The sequence below is a fragment of the Trichosurus vulpecula genome, chromosome 3, assembly GCF_011100635.1.
Source record: "Trichosurus vulpecula isolate mTriVul1 chromosome 3, mTriVul1.pri, whole genome shotgun sequence".
NCBI classification, from domain to species: Eukaryota; Metazoa; Chordata; class Mammalia; order Diprotodontia; family Phalangeridae; genus Trichosurus; species Trichosurus vulpecula.
In genome coordinates, this window is record NC_050575.1 from 68,725,572 (window position 1) to 68,743,126 (window position 17,555).

The 17,555-nt window shown below is 41.3% G+C and overlaps 1 pseudogene; it reads right to left on the minus strand.

The window, feature by feature from the left end:
* Window positions 1-276: 276 nt before the first annotated feature.
* LOC118842087 lies at window positions 277-17,463 on the minus strand (annotated as a pseudogene).
* Window positions 17,464-17,555: the final 92 nt, after the last annotated feature.

Here is a 17,555-nt window from a genome sequence, read left to right on the forward strand (position 1 = left end):
TTGTGATAACAAATCAACATACTATGCATTGAGAGTGGTGGAAAATAAACCATTTGGGAATGATGCCCTTAAGCTGGCATTGCTGCAGGCTGTCTTAAACTTGTCAGCAAATTGCCTCCTTGGCTCCTCCTCAGGGCTGATCTTCAGCAGAGCCTGAGCATGTCTCTGTGTCTCTTCCAGTGGCCCTGTTATTTTTACAGTTTACAGCGACCATAAGCAGTAAACTTGGTTTTGCCTAGAGTTGCTTCACACACATACACTCAAAGATGTTTATTGTTAGAGACAGCCATTCCCACAAATACTACATTCCACTGGACAGATGGTCATGGGACCAACTTTTGTTCCTGGCATAGGGGGACAAGGAGGGAAGAGAGGCCTGGCAGGCTCTGTGAGTGACATATTTTGTATTCCATAGATGAGTGAGGGTCTGATAGCATTATAAAACAGAAAAGTTCTATCAGTTTAATCCAGATATATGCCAATTATAGGCACAGGGACTTTAATTTGTTGGCAAACTAATCCTCTTTGGGTGACCAGGTAGAAATCATTTCCCCTCTTCTCACAGCAAAACATGTACAAATACCCAACTGAGTTCTGAGTTGTTTTCCTCTTCCTGATATCTTTTTTTAAAAAAATTATTTTTGGAGGCAATTGAAGTTAAGTGACTTGCCCAGGGTCACACAGCTAGTAAATGTCTGAAGTTGAATTTGAACTCAGGTTCTCCTCACTCCAGGGCTGGTGCTTTATCTACTTCACCATCTAGCTGGCCTTGTTTTCCTCTTCCTGAGGTACTTGGTAGAGATCCCTAGTGCCCACTGAGGTTGCTCACTCACATCCACCTCCCAGTAGTATCTGCCAGAGCTGAAGGCCTGCTGACCAAGGACAAAATAATGAGATTTTTCAGTACTGTTATACTGATGCAGACAGTCATCTCCATGTCTTACACTCTTCACTTCATCAAATACAATGACATAGGAACTGGCTGTTGTAAGACGCATAGTGATATTGACTCTGAATTTCTTTAGCACATCCTTCATCCCAGTGACAAGATATTCTCTTAATTCTAGGGTGAGAGACTTGGGCCTTTCACAAAGCAGTGACTCACTCTTTTGCAACAGCTCTTTGCCTTGCTGAAGGAGATCCAAATCAGTCCTGCATCTTTCTTCATCTGTCTCTCTGATGCTATCTTCCACATTTTTAAAATGCTAGTGCATTCTATTATAGTAGTTGTCCATTAGCTAGAAAATCACTGATTCATCACATGTCACCACATCCAGGCATCTGCATTCTTCATACAGGAATTAGTGTATTCTCACATATTCTACTCTATTCAGCTTTCTCTGCTTAACTTGTCTACCCTTCTTTGAAGCATCAAGTTCCTTCACTTCCTTAATCTTCTTTCTCAAATGAGCACAGTGTCCTGGAGTTTCTCCCTGAAGATCTGAGGAGCCTCTTCAATGAGAGAAAGGGTGTGGGCCGTATGCTCTTGACCTTTAATACAGTTTATATATAGGGAGGTCTGATCCTCCTTACAGAACAGCTTGGGGGCTTGGCTGGTGCTTCTGATAGCACCTTTGTCCCACAGGGCTCTGCAGGTTCCAGGGGTTGAGCTTCTTTTCCTTCTCCTTCTCCTTCTTCTTTTTTTCCCCTGAGGCAATCAAGGTTAAGTGACTTGCCCAGGGCCAGTCAGCTAGTAAGTGTCAAGTGTCTGAGGCTGGATTTGAGCTCAGGTCTTCCTGACTCCAGGGCCACCATACCACCTAGCTGCCCCTTAGTGATTGAGGTCTTTGCAGATGGCAGCCAGCTTTGACAGGTGCACATTGAGGCCAGGAAAGTCCTGGGAGATTTCCCTGCATTCAGGGCAAGAGAAATGTGTGACCCCAGCTTCCTTGCTTCTGGTCAGACAAAACTGGCAGAAGTTGTACCCACAGGTGAGGATGATGGACTTTGAGAAGAATCTCAGATAGGTGCTTCAGGTGGTCTCCTGCTAGAGACTTCAGACCAGTGTGACAGCATCTGCATTCCTTTTCTTGAATCTTTTCTTCAGCCTGGATCCCCCTGACTTAGAGCCAAGGATCCTTCTCAGGCAGTGGCTCCTTCCTCTGGAGATATCAAAGTCTTTCCGTGGCTCCTGGTTTGCTCCGACACTCTGAGTGCAGAAGCTCAGAATGTTTTCTTCTATTTTGTTTCTACGTAAGTGTGCATGTGCTGTCTTCGCAGATTGAATATAACCTTCTTGAGGGCAGGGGCTGTTTCATTTTTGTCTTTGTGTCCCCATCCATAGAACATTTTGTTAAATGACTAGTATGGAAATGTTTCACATGATTGCACATATGTAACTATATCTGATTGCTTATGGTCTCGGGGAGGAGAAAGGGGAGGGAGAAAAGGAGGGGTAGAATTTGAAACTCAAAACTTTAAAAAAACATTAAAATTATTTTAACATGTAATTGGGAAAAATAGAATATATTTAAAAAAAGAACATTTTGTTGTTGTTGTCGAGTCATTTCAGTCATGTCAGATTCTTTGTGACCTCATTTGGAGTGTTCTTGGCAAAGGTATTGGAGTTGTTTGCTGTTTCCTTCTCCAGCTCATTTTACAGATGAGGAAACTGAGGCAAACAGAATTAAATGACTTGCCCATGGTCATCCAGGTAGGAAGCATCTCAGGATGAATTTGAACTCAAGTTCTCTTGACTCCACGGGTTGCACGCTATCCACTGTGCCATCTAGCTTGCCCCCTGTAGAACATAGTGGGCTGCTAGTAAAAGCTTTTTGATTTTTGACTTAATGACAAAAACAGATCAGGGCAGGGGGGGAACAGACAGATCTTATAGGTATTATTAACCCTATTGTACAGATTGGGAGACTGTGTCTCAGAGAAGTCAAGCAACTTTGAGTGGTAGGACTAGAAGGCTGATATTCCTGAGTCTGTGCGCATCACTCTATCCTCTAGACCAGAATGTCTCTGTACTTGCAGTCTCCTGCTCTTTAGGAAGTATAGTAGTATCTGACTCTGTGGGTTGTGAGATAATAAGAGGGATTAGAAGGGCGTATGTAGAATCCCATTCATGGAGTGTATTAAAGAATATGATAAGCAGCAGCCCATTTTAGAGGATTTTACTCATTAGTGCTATTCATAAAGAAAGTGCTAACTCCTCATGTCCCTCCCCCAACTAGCTACAATAGAGCAAAGCTAGGCAGGCTTCCCTGGAACATCTGCCAGTTGAATGACTCCTCTTTCCCAGACACAAGCTTGCCTGGCCCTTTTGTTCTTGTGACCATCAGATAAGTCAAGATGTAGAAGAAAAGAAACGAAGTGACACAATTAGGGAGATTCTCGCTCTACGTAAGTAGAACAGAGATATTGGTAAGACGCAGAACTCCAGTGGATCGTAGAGAAATTGACTACTTCAAATTTCATTTACTTAATATTTTTAGTTTTCAGCACTGATTTTCACAAGAGTTTGAATTACAAATTTTCTCCCCATTTCTACCCTACCCCACTCCAAGATGGCATATATTCTGATTGCCCCATTACCCAGTCAGTCCTCCTTTCTGTCACCCCGCTCCCCCGCCCTATCCCCTTTTCCCTTACTTTCTTGTAGGGCAAGTTAGATTTCTATGCCCCATTGCCTGTATATCTTATTCACTAGTTGCATTTAAAACTTTTTTTTGAACATCTGCTTTTAAAACTTTGAGTTCCAAATTCTCTCCCCTTTTCCCTTGCCACCCACCCTCCCTAAGAAGGCAAGCAATTCAGCATAGGCCACATGTGTATCACTATGTAAAACCCTTCCACAATACTCATGTTGTGAAAGACTAACTATATTTTGCTCCTTCTTATCCTATCCTCCTTTATTCAATTTTCTCCCTTGACCCTGTCCCTTTTTGAAAGTGTTTGCTTTTGATTACCTCCTCCCCCATCTGCCCTCCCTTCTGTCATCCCCCCTTTTTTAAAATCTCCTTTCTCCTTCTTTCCTGTGGGGTAAGATACCCAGCTGAGTGTAAATGTTACTCCCTCCTCAGGTCAAATCTGATGACAGCAAGATTCACTCATTCCCCCTCACCTGCTCCCTCTTCCTTTCCTAGAGGACTGCTTTTTCTTGCCACTTTTATGCGAGATAATTTACCCCATTCTATCTCTCCCTTTCTCCCTCTCTCAATATATTCCTCTCTCATCCCTTAATTTGATTGTATTTTTTAGATCTCATCCCTCCATATTCAACTCACCCTGTGCCCTCTGTCTATATATATATATATATACATATATATACATATATATGTATGTATGTATGTATGTATATTCCCTTCAGCTACCCTAATACTGAGGTCTCATGAATTATACACATCATCTTTCCATGTAAGAATGTAAACAAAACAGTTCAACTTTAGTAAGTCCCTTATGATTTCTCTTTCTTGTTTACCTTTTCATGCTTCTCTTGATTCTTGTGTTTGAAAGTGAAATTTTCTATTCAGCTCTGGTCTTTTCACTTAGAAAGCTTGAAAGTCCTCTATTTTATTGAAAATCCATATTTTGCCTTGGAGCATGATACTCAGTTTTACTGGGTATGTGATTCTTGGTTTTAATCCTAGCTCCATCAACCTCTGGAAGATCATATTCCAAGCCCATTGATCCCTTAAAGTAGAAGCTGCTAAATCTTGTATTATCCTGATTGTGTTTCCACAATACTCAAATTGTTTCTTTCTGGCTGCTTGCAGTATTTTCTCCTTGATCTGGGATCTCTGGAATTTGGTAACAATATTCCTAGGAGTTTTCTTTTTCGGATCTTTTTCAGGAGGTGATCAGTGGATTCTTTCAATTTCTATTTTACCCTCTGTCTCTAGAATATCAGGGCAGTTCTCCTTGATAATTTCTTGAAAGATGATATCTAGGCTCTTTTTTTGATCATTGCTTTCAGGTAGTCCAATAATTTTTAAATTATCTCTCCTGGATCTATTCTCCAGGTCGGTGGTTTTTCCAATGAGATATTTCCCATTGTCTTCTATTTTTTCATTCCTCTGGTTCTGTTTTATAATATCTTGATTTCTCATCAAGTCACTAGCTCCCACTTGCTCCAATCTAATTTTTAAGGTAGTATTTTCTTCAGTGGTCTTTTGGACCTCCTTTTTCATTTGGCTAATTCTGCCTTTCAAGGCATTCTTCTCCTCATTGGCTTTTTGGAGCTCTTTTGCCATTTGAGTTAGTCTATTTTTTAAGGCGTTATTTTCTTCAGTATTTTTTGGGTGTCCTTCAGCAAGTCATTGACTTGTTTTTCATGGTTTTCTCATATCAGTCTCATTTCTCTTCCCACTTTTTCCTCTACTTCTCTTGCTTGCTTTTCCAAATCCTTTTTGAGCCCTTCCATGGCCTGAGACCAGTTCATGTTTTTCTTGGAGGCTTTTGATGTAGGCTCTTTGACTTTGTTGACTTCTTCTGGCTGTATGTTTTGGTCTTCTTTGTCACCAAAGAAAGATTCCAAAGTTGGAGTCTGAATCTGAGTCCATTTTCATTGCCTGGCCATATTCCCAGTCAACTACTTCACCCTTGAGTTTTTCATGGGCGTATGACTGCTTGTAGAGTAGAGAGTACTTTGTTCTAAGCTTGAGGGTATGTGCTGTTGTTTTCAGAGCTATTTCTACACCTCAATCTCTGCCACACCAGCGCTTCTCCTCCCCCAAGAACCGATATCCTGGACAGACTCAGATCTTAAGCAGGCTCTGCACTCCTGCTCTGATCTGCCACTTAATTCCTCCCACCTTTTGGGGCTGAGGCAGGAACCAACTGCACCTGTAGTTCCTCAGAGCTACACTATCTCTGCCACCCCCAGGGTGGTGGCCGAATGGAGAACTCCTTTCACTCTGTCCCCCGCAGCTTTTCCCACTAACCTTCTCTGTTGTCTTTGGTGTTTGTGGGTTGAGAAATCTGGTAACTACCACAGCTCACTGATTCAGGGCTCTAGGGCCTGTTCTGCCTGGCTCCTTGTCTGGTTGGTCCGGGCACAGCCCACGCTGGGCTCTGCTCCCCTTGCTCCCAGCTCCGAGCGTGATAGACATTACCCAGCGACCATCCAGGCTGTCCTGGGCTGGAGCCCTGCTTCCCTCTGCTGTTTCGTGGGTTCTGCAGTTCTAGAATTTGTTCAGAGCCATTTTTATAGGTGTTTGGAGGGTCCTGGGGGAGACCTTTAGGCAAGTCCCTGCTTTCCAGCTGCTGTCTTGGATCCACCCCCCAATTACTTCAAATTTCAACAAAAAGTTATTTCTTGAGAGCTTGTAGGATCATCTCTTATACTGACAGATATCCAAACAGCATAAATTAAAGAGGATGCTTTTTATATATTTTGTCCTGCTATTACATACTGCCAGTTTTGCATTAAAGAAAAATGCCACTGGGTTCCAGAGCTATAAGGCTTATCGAGCTTCTAAAAGCATTCCACCCAATGGCCATAGAGGTCCTGCTTTGGATAAATGATGCAAGGATACCTTGTTGGCTTTTGTTCATTTGGGATTTTACATAATCTTCCAGTTTTAAATGTTCTCAAGTCTTTATGTTTCCTCTATCTAAGTCATGAAATTGTAGAGCTGGAAAGGGCCTTAGAGACACATAGAACTTCTGAATGATAAAAGCTGTCCCAAAATGGAATGGTCTGTTGGGAGATAGTGAGTTCCCCATTGTGGAAGGTATTCAAAAAGTGGCTGAATAACTCCTTAATGGGGAAGTCATAGAAAAGATTCCTGTTTCAACTAGGATGTAGACTATTGTTCAGAAATATATTCTATTTTTTCCCAACTACATGTTAAAACAATTTTAATTCTTTTAAAAGTTTCGAGTTTCAAATTTCATCTCTCCCTTGCTCCCTCCTCTCTCTCCTGCCTGAGACCATAAGCAATCAGATATAGGTTATAAATGTGCAACCATGTAAAACATTTCCATATTAGTCATTTAACAACAAATTCAGCCTCAGACACTTCCTAGCTGGATGATCATGGGCAAGTCGTTTAACTCTGCCTCAGTTTCCTCATCTGTAAAATGAGCTGGAGAAGGAAACAGCAAACCACTCTAGTACCTTTGCCAATTTGTGACTGACTCCATTTAGCCTTTTCTTGGCAAAGATACTGGAGTGGTTTCCATTCCTTTTCCAGCTCATTTTACAGATGAGGAAACCAAGGTAAACAGGGTTAAGTGACTTGCTAGTAAGTGTCTGAGGTCAGATTTGAAATCAGATCCTCCTAGCTTCTTCAAGTTCTGCAAGAGTTGAAGTGAAGTGGGGCTGTATTCCAGAAATAGGGACCATTTGTCCAGAGGTGTGGAGACAGGAGATGTAATGTTGCATATGGGGAACAATTAGCAAACCAGTTTGAATGGAATGAAAAATGTGTGAAGAGAAGGAATAGCAAATAAGATTGAAAAAGTGGAAGTAGGAGATAGTAAAGTACATTTTAATGCTAAAATCCTACTACAGGGTTATATTGCCAGGCATTATTGTGAGGCACTTAGGTAGTGTCATGGATAGAGTGCTGGACTTGAAAACAGGAATAGATGAGTTCAAATCCTTTCTCAGTCATTGTCAGCATGTGACCCTGGCTGAGTCACTCAACCTCTCAGGCTCAGTCTGCCCATCATCATCATTACCCCTAAATAAGGATCTCTTAGTGTTGTGAAGACCAAATGAGATAGTATATGTAAAACACATTGCAAACAATAAAAGGCTATATAAATGTCACTAATTATTATTGCCCTGTGTTCTCGTTACCAGCCACCAAGGAGGATTTTGGGCTGGCATTGAATATGGCTCCCTATACATGGTGGACGCATGACTATTAGTAGTGTGTTTGAAAGTAATTGTTCATGTCATGGATGGTCAGATAACTTAGCCACATCGTTGCACTCATTCTTTATATGGTAGAGTAGCTACAGGCAAAGATGGAGGGATCCATATGTTGTCAGCACTGGAGAAGTCACTTGGATACATACAGACTCTAGTTTGAGAGATTGATATGGATCAGGAAACCCATGTGGTCCTCAGAAAGGAGGCAATCCCATGATCCACCCCCTCCCCTACCAAATGGTAATAGACCAATCAGCAATCAATGAGCATTTACTAAGTATACAGTTTCTGCTCTAGGTACTGGAGGAACAAAGACAAAAGTGAAATAGTCCCTACTTTCAAAGAGCTTGCATTCTAGTTGGAGAACAAACTATGTAGCAAAAATAAAAGGTCTTGACAAAATGGACACAAGGTAATTTTGGGAGGAAGGATCTGGAAAGGCTTCATGTGGAAGGTGATACTTGAACTGAATCATCAAGGAGAACCAGGAATTCTGAGAAGTAGGAGTGAGGAGAAAGTGTATTCTAGGCATGAGGGATGGCCAGTACAAAGGCCAGGCAGTAGGAAATGAAAGATGGAGTGCTGCTTGCGAGGAACAGTAAGAAGGATAGTTGGGCTGGACCAGAGTGTATATGATAAGGAGTAATGTGGAACAAAACTGGAAAGGAAGGCAGGTTTGGGTGAGGTCAAGAGGAGCTTTAAAAACCAAGGAGAAGAGTTTATATTTGATTTAGTAGAAATAGTCAACTAGTCGGTCAACAAATATTTATTAAGCACTTACTACTTGTTGGGCACTGTACTAAGCCCTGGGGATACAAAGAAAGGCAAAACATGATCCCTTCTTCTCAAGGAGCTCACATTCTAATGGGGAAGGCAACATGGAAATAACTGTACAAGATTTATGCAGTGTAAATGAAAGACAACCTCGGACAGAAAGGACTGGGGGTATGGCTAAAGCCTCCTACAAAATGTAGAATATGAGCTGAATCTAGAAGGAAAACTGAGAAGTTAAGATGTGGAGATAGGAAGAGAGCATTCTAGGCATAGGAGAAAGAAAATGGAGTGTCCTGTGTAAGGAATAGCCAGTAAGCTTATGTAGCTGTATCACAGAGTTCATGGAAGGGAATGAAGCATAAAATGACTGGAACGATTGGAAGAGTTATGAAGAGCTCTCAAAACCAAGTAGAGAGTTTTACATTAGATCTTGGAGGTACTGGGGAACCACTGGAGTCTATTGAGTAGGGGAGGTGACGTGGTAAATCATGCACTTTAGGAAAATGTCATTGGGAGCTGAGTGGAGGATAGATTGGAGTAGAGAGAGATGATAGCAAAGAAACCACATCAAAGACTATTCCAATGGTCCAGGGAAGAGGTGCTATGGACCTGTGCAAGAGGGATGACTGGGTTCATGGAGAGGAAACAGATGAGGGGACATGTTTCAGAGGTAGACAGGATATGATTTGGCAATTGATTGGAAATGTGGAGTGAGAGAGAGTAAAGAGATGAATAACCTGGATGACTGGCAGGATGGTATGCCTTTTATTTAAAAAAAGGGAAGTTCAGGAAAATGATGGGTTTGGGAAAAGAAGCTGATGAGTTCTGTTTTGGACATGCTCAGTCTGAGATGACCCTGGATATCCAGTCCAAAAATGCCTAATAAACAATTATTAATGCAAGAATGAAGTTCAGGACAGAGATCCAGAGATTTGGGAGTCATCTTAATAGAGACAGTAATTAAGCCCATGAGAGCTATTGAGATCACCTAGAGAAGTGAACAGAAAGAAGAGAAGAGGGCACAGGACAGAGCTTGGAGGGTCATCCATAGTAAGGGGGCAGCAGAGGAGCTCTGAGGAATTTCTAAGAAGCCTAGAGCTTCAGGAATGGAAGCTGACAGCAATGGAATGGCAGGAGGGGCACGACAGAGGAGCAAGCATGAGGAATTCCTATACCAAGAGTCCTGGAAGGAGAGTTGTCAGACAATGCTGTGTTACCAAGGGCAGTTAACAGAGGATGATATAGAAAAACATGGCATGGGTCCTGTGGGATCAGGAGCACTAAAACTCAAAATGAGCTGGCAAAGAAGAGCAAAAGAAGGGAGAGGTTTATTTAATGATATATTGGGAGATGGAGAGGGATACAACAGGAAAGGATGCTAGCATAGGATAGATGGCATAGGATTGGGTAGGATAGGGAAGGACTGTTTCTGAGGGTGGCTGATGATGATGGCTGACAAAAGAGAAAAGGCAGCTGTGCTCAATTCTCCTTTTAAAAATTTATTTTATTTTAATTTATGAAATAAAAGAAACATTTCCATAAAGTAGTACAATAAAAGCGATGATTACACATGAAACTGCCAATCTACTGTGCACAACTTGCTTTTCCTTTCAAATATACAGCAACATGTAAATTTCTTTTTTTCCCTTTTTCTCAGCCCACCCCTCCCCCCAAGATGGCTACTATTAGACACAAATTACGTATATGTATATACACACACATATACATGCATGTATATTAACACATACACACATATGTGTGTATTAGCATACATATTACACATATCTGTATATCAACACATATTACATATTATATATGCATATGTTACATATATATCACTTACATATAACATTATTCTATACATACTTCTATTTGTTGCTTCTTTCGCTGGATGCAGATAGCATCTTTCTTCACATGTCCTTTACAGTTAATTTGGGCATTTGTAATAGACAAAATAACTCAATTCTTATTTTTGTTTCTGATTTTCGTGCTCATTGTTTGTTGTTATTTTCACAATGGGGTTGAACTGCCCAGGGGGTGCCAATCCTTGGAACATGATCAATATTCTCTCACCGGGTCCACTCCAAGCAACCATATGGAAGCTTCACGTGAGCTTACTTCCAGCCTTGTTGATTCCAAGATTTGTACTGTCTGATGAAAAACAGTAGTTCTTTAATTGACTTCAATGGCCATAAGAATGGAAGACTCAGTGGAATGAGTGGAATGAGTGGAACTAGCATATTCAAAAGAGTTGCTCAATCTCTCTTTCTCTTTCTCTCCCTCTTCCCCCTATCTCTGTCTCTCTCTGTCTTTCTGACTCTCTCTCCCCTTCTCCCCTCCATCATCGATATCTTTCTCTTTTTGTCTCTGTCTTTCCCCACTCCCCTTTTCTCATTGCCTCACTTTCCTCCCTTGTCTTTGAAGCTTTGAAGCAGGAGGGCTGATTTTAGCTGCCTATCTGATTGCTGGTAAGGGAAGGGTGACTGCCCTATACTTTCACCTGACTAGTGGTGGACACGAACACATGGCTGCCTTTGTCTCTTTTGTGTTCACTTCTCTGAGTAAGTACAAACTGGGAAAGTATAATTAGATAGCAGTTTTCCTGAAAAAAAAAAAAAAGATCTGGAGCAGGGGTGGGTGGTGAGTGGGAAGGGGTGGGTAGTGAACTGCAAGCACAATATAAATCAACAATGTGACATGGAAGCCAAAAAACCAACTGAATTATTAGATTGCCTTATAAGAGGCATAGCTTCCAGGAATAGAAAGATGTTTGTCTTGCTTTACTCTTTCTGGCCAGAACACATCTAGAGCAATATATCCAGTTCTTGGCGCTAAAGTTTAGAAATCAATTGACAAGTATTTATTAAGAGCCTACTATGTGCCAGGCAGCTAGATGGTGAAGTTGAAGAGTGCTGGGCCTGGAGTCAGGAAGATTCTTCCTCCTAAGTTCAAATCTGGTCTCAGACACTCACTAGCTGGGTGACCCCTGGGCAAGTCACTTAACCCTGTTTACCTCAGTTTCCTTATCTGTGAAATGAACTGGAGAAGGAAATGGAAAACCACTTCAGAATCTTTGCTTAGAAAATCTCAAAATGGGGTCATGATGAGTTGGACACTAAAACAACTAAACGTGTGCCAGGCACTCTGCTAAGTTCTAAGTCTACAAAGACAAAAAACAAACAAACAGAAGAAATTATCTCTGCCTTCAAAGAGCTCGTATGCTATTGGGAGAGACAACATGTACTTTAAGTATATTTATTCTACGAAGAATAAATATATGGCAGTTAAATTCAGGGTAGTTAGTGAGGGAGAGAATGTACAGTTGGGAAATCAGAAGAGGCACTGCATAGAAGATGGTACTTGAACTAAGTCTTAAATGGAGGTAGGGATTTAGTGAGGCAGAGGTGAGAAGTGAGTACATTCAGGGGGATGATGGTCCATACCAAGATACCAAGACAGCAGGTGGAGTGCTGAGCATGAGGAACATAGACATCTATAAACTGGGGAATATCCAGAGAAGAGCGACCAGAATAGCGAGAGGACTTGATCCCATGCCACATGAGCAGCATTTGAATGAACTTAGGTTGTTTCGTCTTAGCAAGAGAAGACTTTGGGGGAAATGACAGCTATCTTCAAGTATTTGAAATCTCACCATGGGGAATAAGTAAGAGCAATGGGTGGAAGTTAGGTAATAAAAAGGTAATTTTAGGTTTCATGTCAGCAAAAATTCCTAACATTTCGAGCTATCCGCTAGTGGAATGGGCTCCCTCAGGAGGTCAGGAGGACTCTTTTTGACTGGAGAGTTTTTTGTTTGTTTGCTTTAGTATTAGTTGATGCTGGATGAATACTCATTGGGTACGGTCTAGTGGAAACTGTTTGGGGCATTACTTGAACACTATGGCCATGGAAATCCCTTCCAGCTCTGGAGTTCTATGAGTCTGTGATTCTGGTTGGTTTTTGTTTGTTTTCCTTTCTTATTTCCAGGGCCCTTCAATCACGGTAGCAGTATGAGTCTGGAGTTGTGTATGTGTGTGTGTATGTGTGTGTGTGTGTGTGTGTGTGTGTCTGTGTTTGTCTCTGTGTGTCTGTGTGTCTGTGTGTGTCTCTGTGTGTGTGTGTCTGTGTTTGTCTCTGTGTGTGTGTCTGTGTGTGTCTGTGTTTGTCTCTGTGTGTCTGTGTGTGTCTGTGTTTGTCTCTGTGTGTCTGTGTGTGTGTGTGTGTGACTGTGTGTGTCTGTGTGTGTCTGTGTCTGTGTGTCTGTGTGTGTGTGTGTGTGTGTGCGCACGTGTGCGGATATGTATGCATACTCACACAACCTCAAGTGCTTTCCTTATGTGATAGTGGGAAAGGTGAGGATGGTTGTCAACTCTAGGAAATTACTCCATGTCTAAAGGACTAAATAGCTCCCTAGGAAAGAAGAATACCACCAAAGAGGGAAGGAGAGTTGTCTTGACTCCCGATGGCCTCTACTATGGATTCTCTCTGCTTTTGCAATTTTTCTGTCATAAAATAAAACTTGTCAACATAAATAAATGACAAATAGGTAAATAGGTGAATAGATAGATAGACAGATAGATAAACAGATAGATAGGAAGACAGATAGACAGATAGATAGGTAGATAGACAGACAGACAGATAGATAGATGGATAGATAGATAGATAGATAGATAGATAGATAGATATTGTTTTTGTTGTTTGTCCTTCATTCTCAAAGAGGGCCATGACATCAGGGAGGTGATGCCATGACATGAAAGTGAGGAGGGCTGTGCAAAGTCACCAGCCTCATTTTCTCCTTCAGAACCATCTGCGTCCAGTGGCAAAATATAGATCAGGATGACTAGAGATGACCCTGGATGTAGTGGGATAGATAGATAGATAGGGAGATGGCTAGATGGATGGATGGATAGGTAGAGAGATAAAGCATTTATTAAGCACTTGCTATGTGCCTAGCCCTGGGCTAAGCACTAAGGTTTCAGGTACAAGCAAGGAAAGCCCTGCAGGAAGCTTATATTCTAAGAGAGGAAGACAACATATCGAGGCAAGCTAGAAAGTGGGTGGTGGTATGGGGGGGCAGAATGTGGACTGTAGAATGGCATGGAGATGGTCTGGCAGTATCATGGGAGCCTGTTTCCAGGCAAAATAAGGAGGAAGCTTATTAGAACCCTGTGTCTCAGGAGAGGAGTTCAAGTGTGGAAAGGAGGGAGGTAATGGGGAAGATGGCAACGATTACTAAAGTGCAGGAATCATGATGTGGAGACGACTGGAAAGTAATATATTGTTTGAATGAGTGCCCATATGGGAGGTGAAGTTCTTTTTTACTTTTTATGTAGATATATAGGTATAAGCTATAATCTGGTGTTTCCAGGGGGAAGACTTGGGTGAGACAAAAGTAGATATATTCTGATGTTCCCAGGGGAAATCCTACTTAGGAGTATGAACCAAAGAGTGTGAATTGTGAGAAGCCCTCAAGATAGAAGCTGGCCAATGTAAACATAGAATTGCTGTTCTGTGCCACTGGCTAGATTAGCATCTAGGAGATCTATGATCTCATTTTGGTGACGAGGGAAGTGAGGTCTAAAAATGCCAAATAACTCAATGCAGCAAGAACCAGTTATTAGTTCCCTATACATGCCTGCTGATCCAATTGCAGATGCAAGATACCCTAATATATGAAATATGAACAGGAACCATAAAGGAATATTAACCCATCTCACCCATGGGACATGCTTTAGTATTTGGAGACTGGCTTGGGAGAGTTAAGAGTTAAGTCATGTACTTAGACCATGGACAGACTTAATGGCACCCTTGTCTTTTTTTTTATCAGCTTACTCCTTACATTCCTAAGCTGAAAAGCCTTCCTGCCCAGGCTTACCACTCCAAAAGAGTTATGGGTTTATAGATAAGTTCCTCATCTCAAGGCCATAAGAGCAGTCCCCATCTGATTGCAGTGTATGATAAATTTGCAAGGTCAGGCACAAATTGAGTTAACTCCTCCCCCCACCCTTTCTTTTTTCTTCTCCTCCTTCACTATCTCAACTAACTGTAATGCTTAAATATTCCAAAGTGTAAATTTGGGAACAAAGGCAACAGATAACCTTTTGTTTCCCCACTAATTAAAATCATGGAAAGTACAATGTAAGATAGACAAGCAGAAAAACAAATAATAACTCAAAAAAATGGACTTCTTAAATTATAAAAGCCCAGGAGCTGAACTCTCATGCATGTTGCCTACCCTCCATTGACACTGGAGCTCATCACTGGTGTGGCAATCTGAAGACTCGCACGTCTAGGGGAGAAATTGGAGGCAATTGTTTTCCAGCACTCTTTTACCATAAGTATGGAATCAGGTTGACTGTATTGTATTGCTCAATAAACCACTTGGAAGTTTTGTGTATAGTCAATATTTTGTTGTCTCTGATATAAAAACATGACAGACAAAAATCACCCATCAATAAAATATTTGATGCTAAATGGTAGGGAAATGAGCAGAAGAGCTTTTTTTTTCTTTTAATTGCAATCAAGGTGAAGTATGCTGTCATTCATGTGCCTGCAAAATACTATTCCCCTGTGGTCCTATTATAATTAATTAATAACTAGTTTTTGTATAAGGGTGGGAGAATTGTCTATTTGCTAACACTTCTTAGCCTATATCTAGATCATGCCAAACAACTGTTCACACCAGTTAAATATTCAAATCGGTTTTTTGGTGTCTTATTGGCTAAGCTATCTGTCAACCGGCTTTTTTCACTTTTTACCTGGTTCATAGGATCGTACAATAGAGTTGGAAGGGATTTTAGAGGTCATAAAATACGTTTTTTAGATGTGGAAACTAAGGCATAGAACAGTTAAGTGATTCACCCAAGGGACAGAGCCTGAATTTGAACCCAGATCATTTGATTCCAGAACGAGCATTCTTTCTACCACACTACACAGCTTATCTTGGTTGTCATGGAACCATGCATATGTCACCTAAATGAATTAATCCAGTTAATTACCACAAGGTTAACCTTCTTGTGTGCTATAGGGAATCTATTTTGTTGATTGCAGGTAAGGCTTTTCCAAGATGGCTACGTCACGTAGCCATCTTGACTAGCTTTACTCTAGAGTAGCTGCTAGCTTCATAAAGGATGACGAATTAAAGAATAGCCCTGGCTACACAGAGATAGATGCTAAAATGTAACCCTCTACCTCTCATATCCTATTACCTTCCTAATGAATCTCACAGGAATCCCCTGGTAAGTGATTCTGTCCCTGCAAATTTTTTCTTCAAAGGCGAAATACCATGACCCAAGCAAACAGTACTCCTAAATTATTGACACATTAAAATTTAAAATGTTAATTAACAGAGCCTCTTATCTGAGAGCAGCTGATTTACCACTATTCACCAAACTCGCTGATTCGAGATTCTCTCCTGAGGTAGATATTTTGTTTGACCTGAGTTGTTTGGGAGTTTTCCCTGATGGCCTTTGGATTCAGAATCAAAGGCACCTCTCAAGGCACCAGAGAAGGAAAGTTTCAGAATGCTGCCCACAACGAACCAAATAACTTTCCTTTGAAAGTGGGGAGAAAAAACACATACAAGAGTTGAACGTGGATAAGGATAGATCCCTTTGTACTCAAATAATTTCTATCCAATGAATTTAAAACACTTAATTAGACCATAAACTACTCAAAAGGCAGGGTTTGTGTAGTTTAACAATGAAAGTGCTTTCTAGGAGATGGAGGTCAAGTTTGAAGATATCAAGGAACAAAGGCAGGGCTGTATACCACCTCTATCAAGCTTTAGAGCTTATTGATAGTATGCAACCCACTATTCATGCTGGGGCGCTTAACCTTTTGTGTGTCATTTGTTAGTCTGGTGAAGCCCATGGACCCCTTATCAGAATAATATTTTAATATGCATAGCATAAAATACATAGGATTACAAAGGAAACCAATTGTATTGAATCACATACCAAAATATTAAAAGAATAAGTTCATAGGACTCTCCCCTCACTAAGAACCCCTGTGTTTGGGGAACACTTGCTCATACACTCCTCTCTTCTTGACAAACCCTCCCCCTCATTTCTCAGTCCCCTATATTGCCCCTTCCCCAGCTGCTGCCATCTTACCATTTCCTCCTTTAAACCAAGCTCTGATGAAGAGGTGGCCCTCCTTTTTAAGGACAGCCCCTCTTTATTTAAGGATGACCCTTCTTTCTTCTTCAGTAGATTGCTCTCCTCTGTCTTGCTAATCTTCAGTCTCTCTTTAGTAATTGATTCCTTTCCTTCTGCCTATTACTACACCTATGGTTCTCCTATGCTCAAAAAACCCATACTAGTTGCTATCATCCCTGCTAACCACTGTCCTAGAGCTCTCCTCCTTTTCTCATCCAAGCTCCTTGAAAAAGTTGTGCCCCAATTTCTTCTCTATTCACTCCCTTCTAAACTTTCTTCTGTCTAGCTTCCAACCTCATCGCTCAGCTGAAACTGCTCTTCCTAAAGTTATCAATAATCTCCTAAGCTCTGAGTCTAATGACCTTTCCTCAGTCTTTATTCCTTGACCTCTCTGCTGCATTTGACACTGTTGACTGACCACTCTTTTCTCTCCTTTCTGAGTTTAGAGGACACTTTTCTCTGTTGTTTCTCCTCCTACCTTCCCAATAACTCCTTCTCAATCTACTTAATGACCTCCAGCTCATTGACTACATTATTGTCCCTCCAGTCAAATATAATACCTCTGTTTGCCATTTAAAGCTCTTTATAACCTGGCCCCTTCCTACCTTTCTTGTCTTGTTCACTCTTCACATTCTGTATTCCAGCCCTCTGGCTCTGCTTGCTGTTCTGCACTAGCGGTGGCTTTGCATGATTGCCGCCCCCCATTCCTGTAATGTATTCTGCCATAGAATCCTTGTTCTCCTTCAAGATTCAGCTCAAGTCCCACCTTCTTCATCAAGCTCATCTTGTTTCCTACA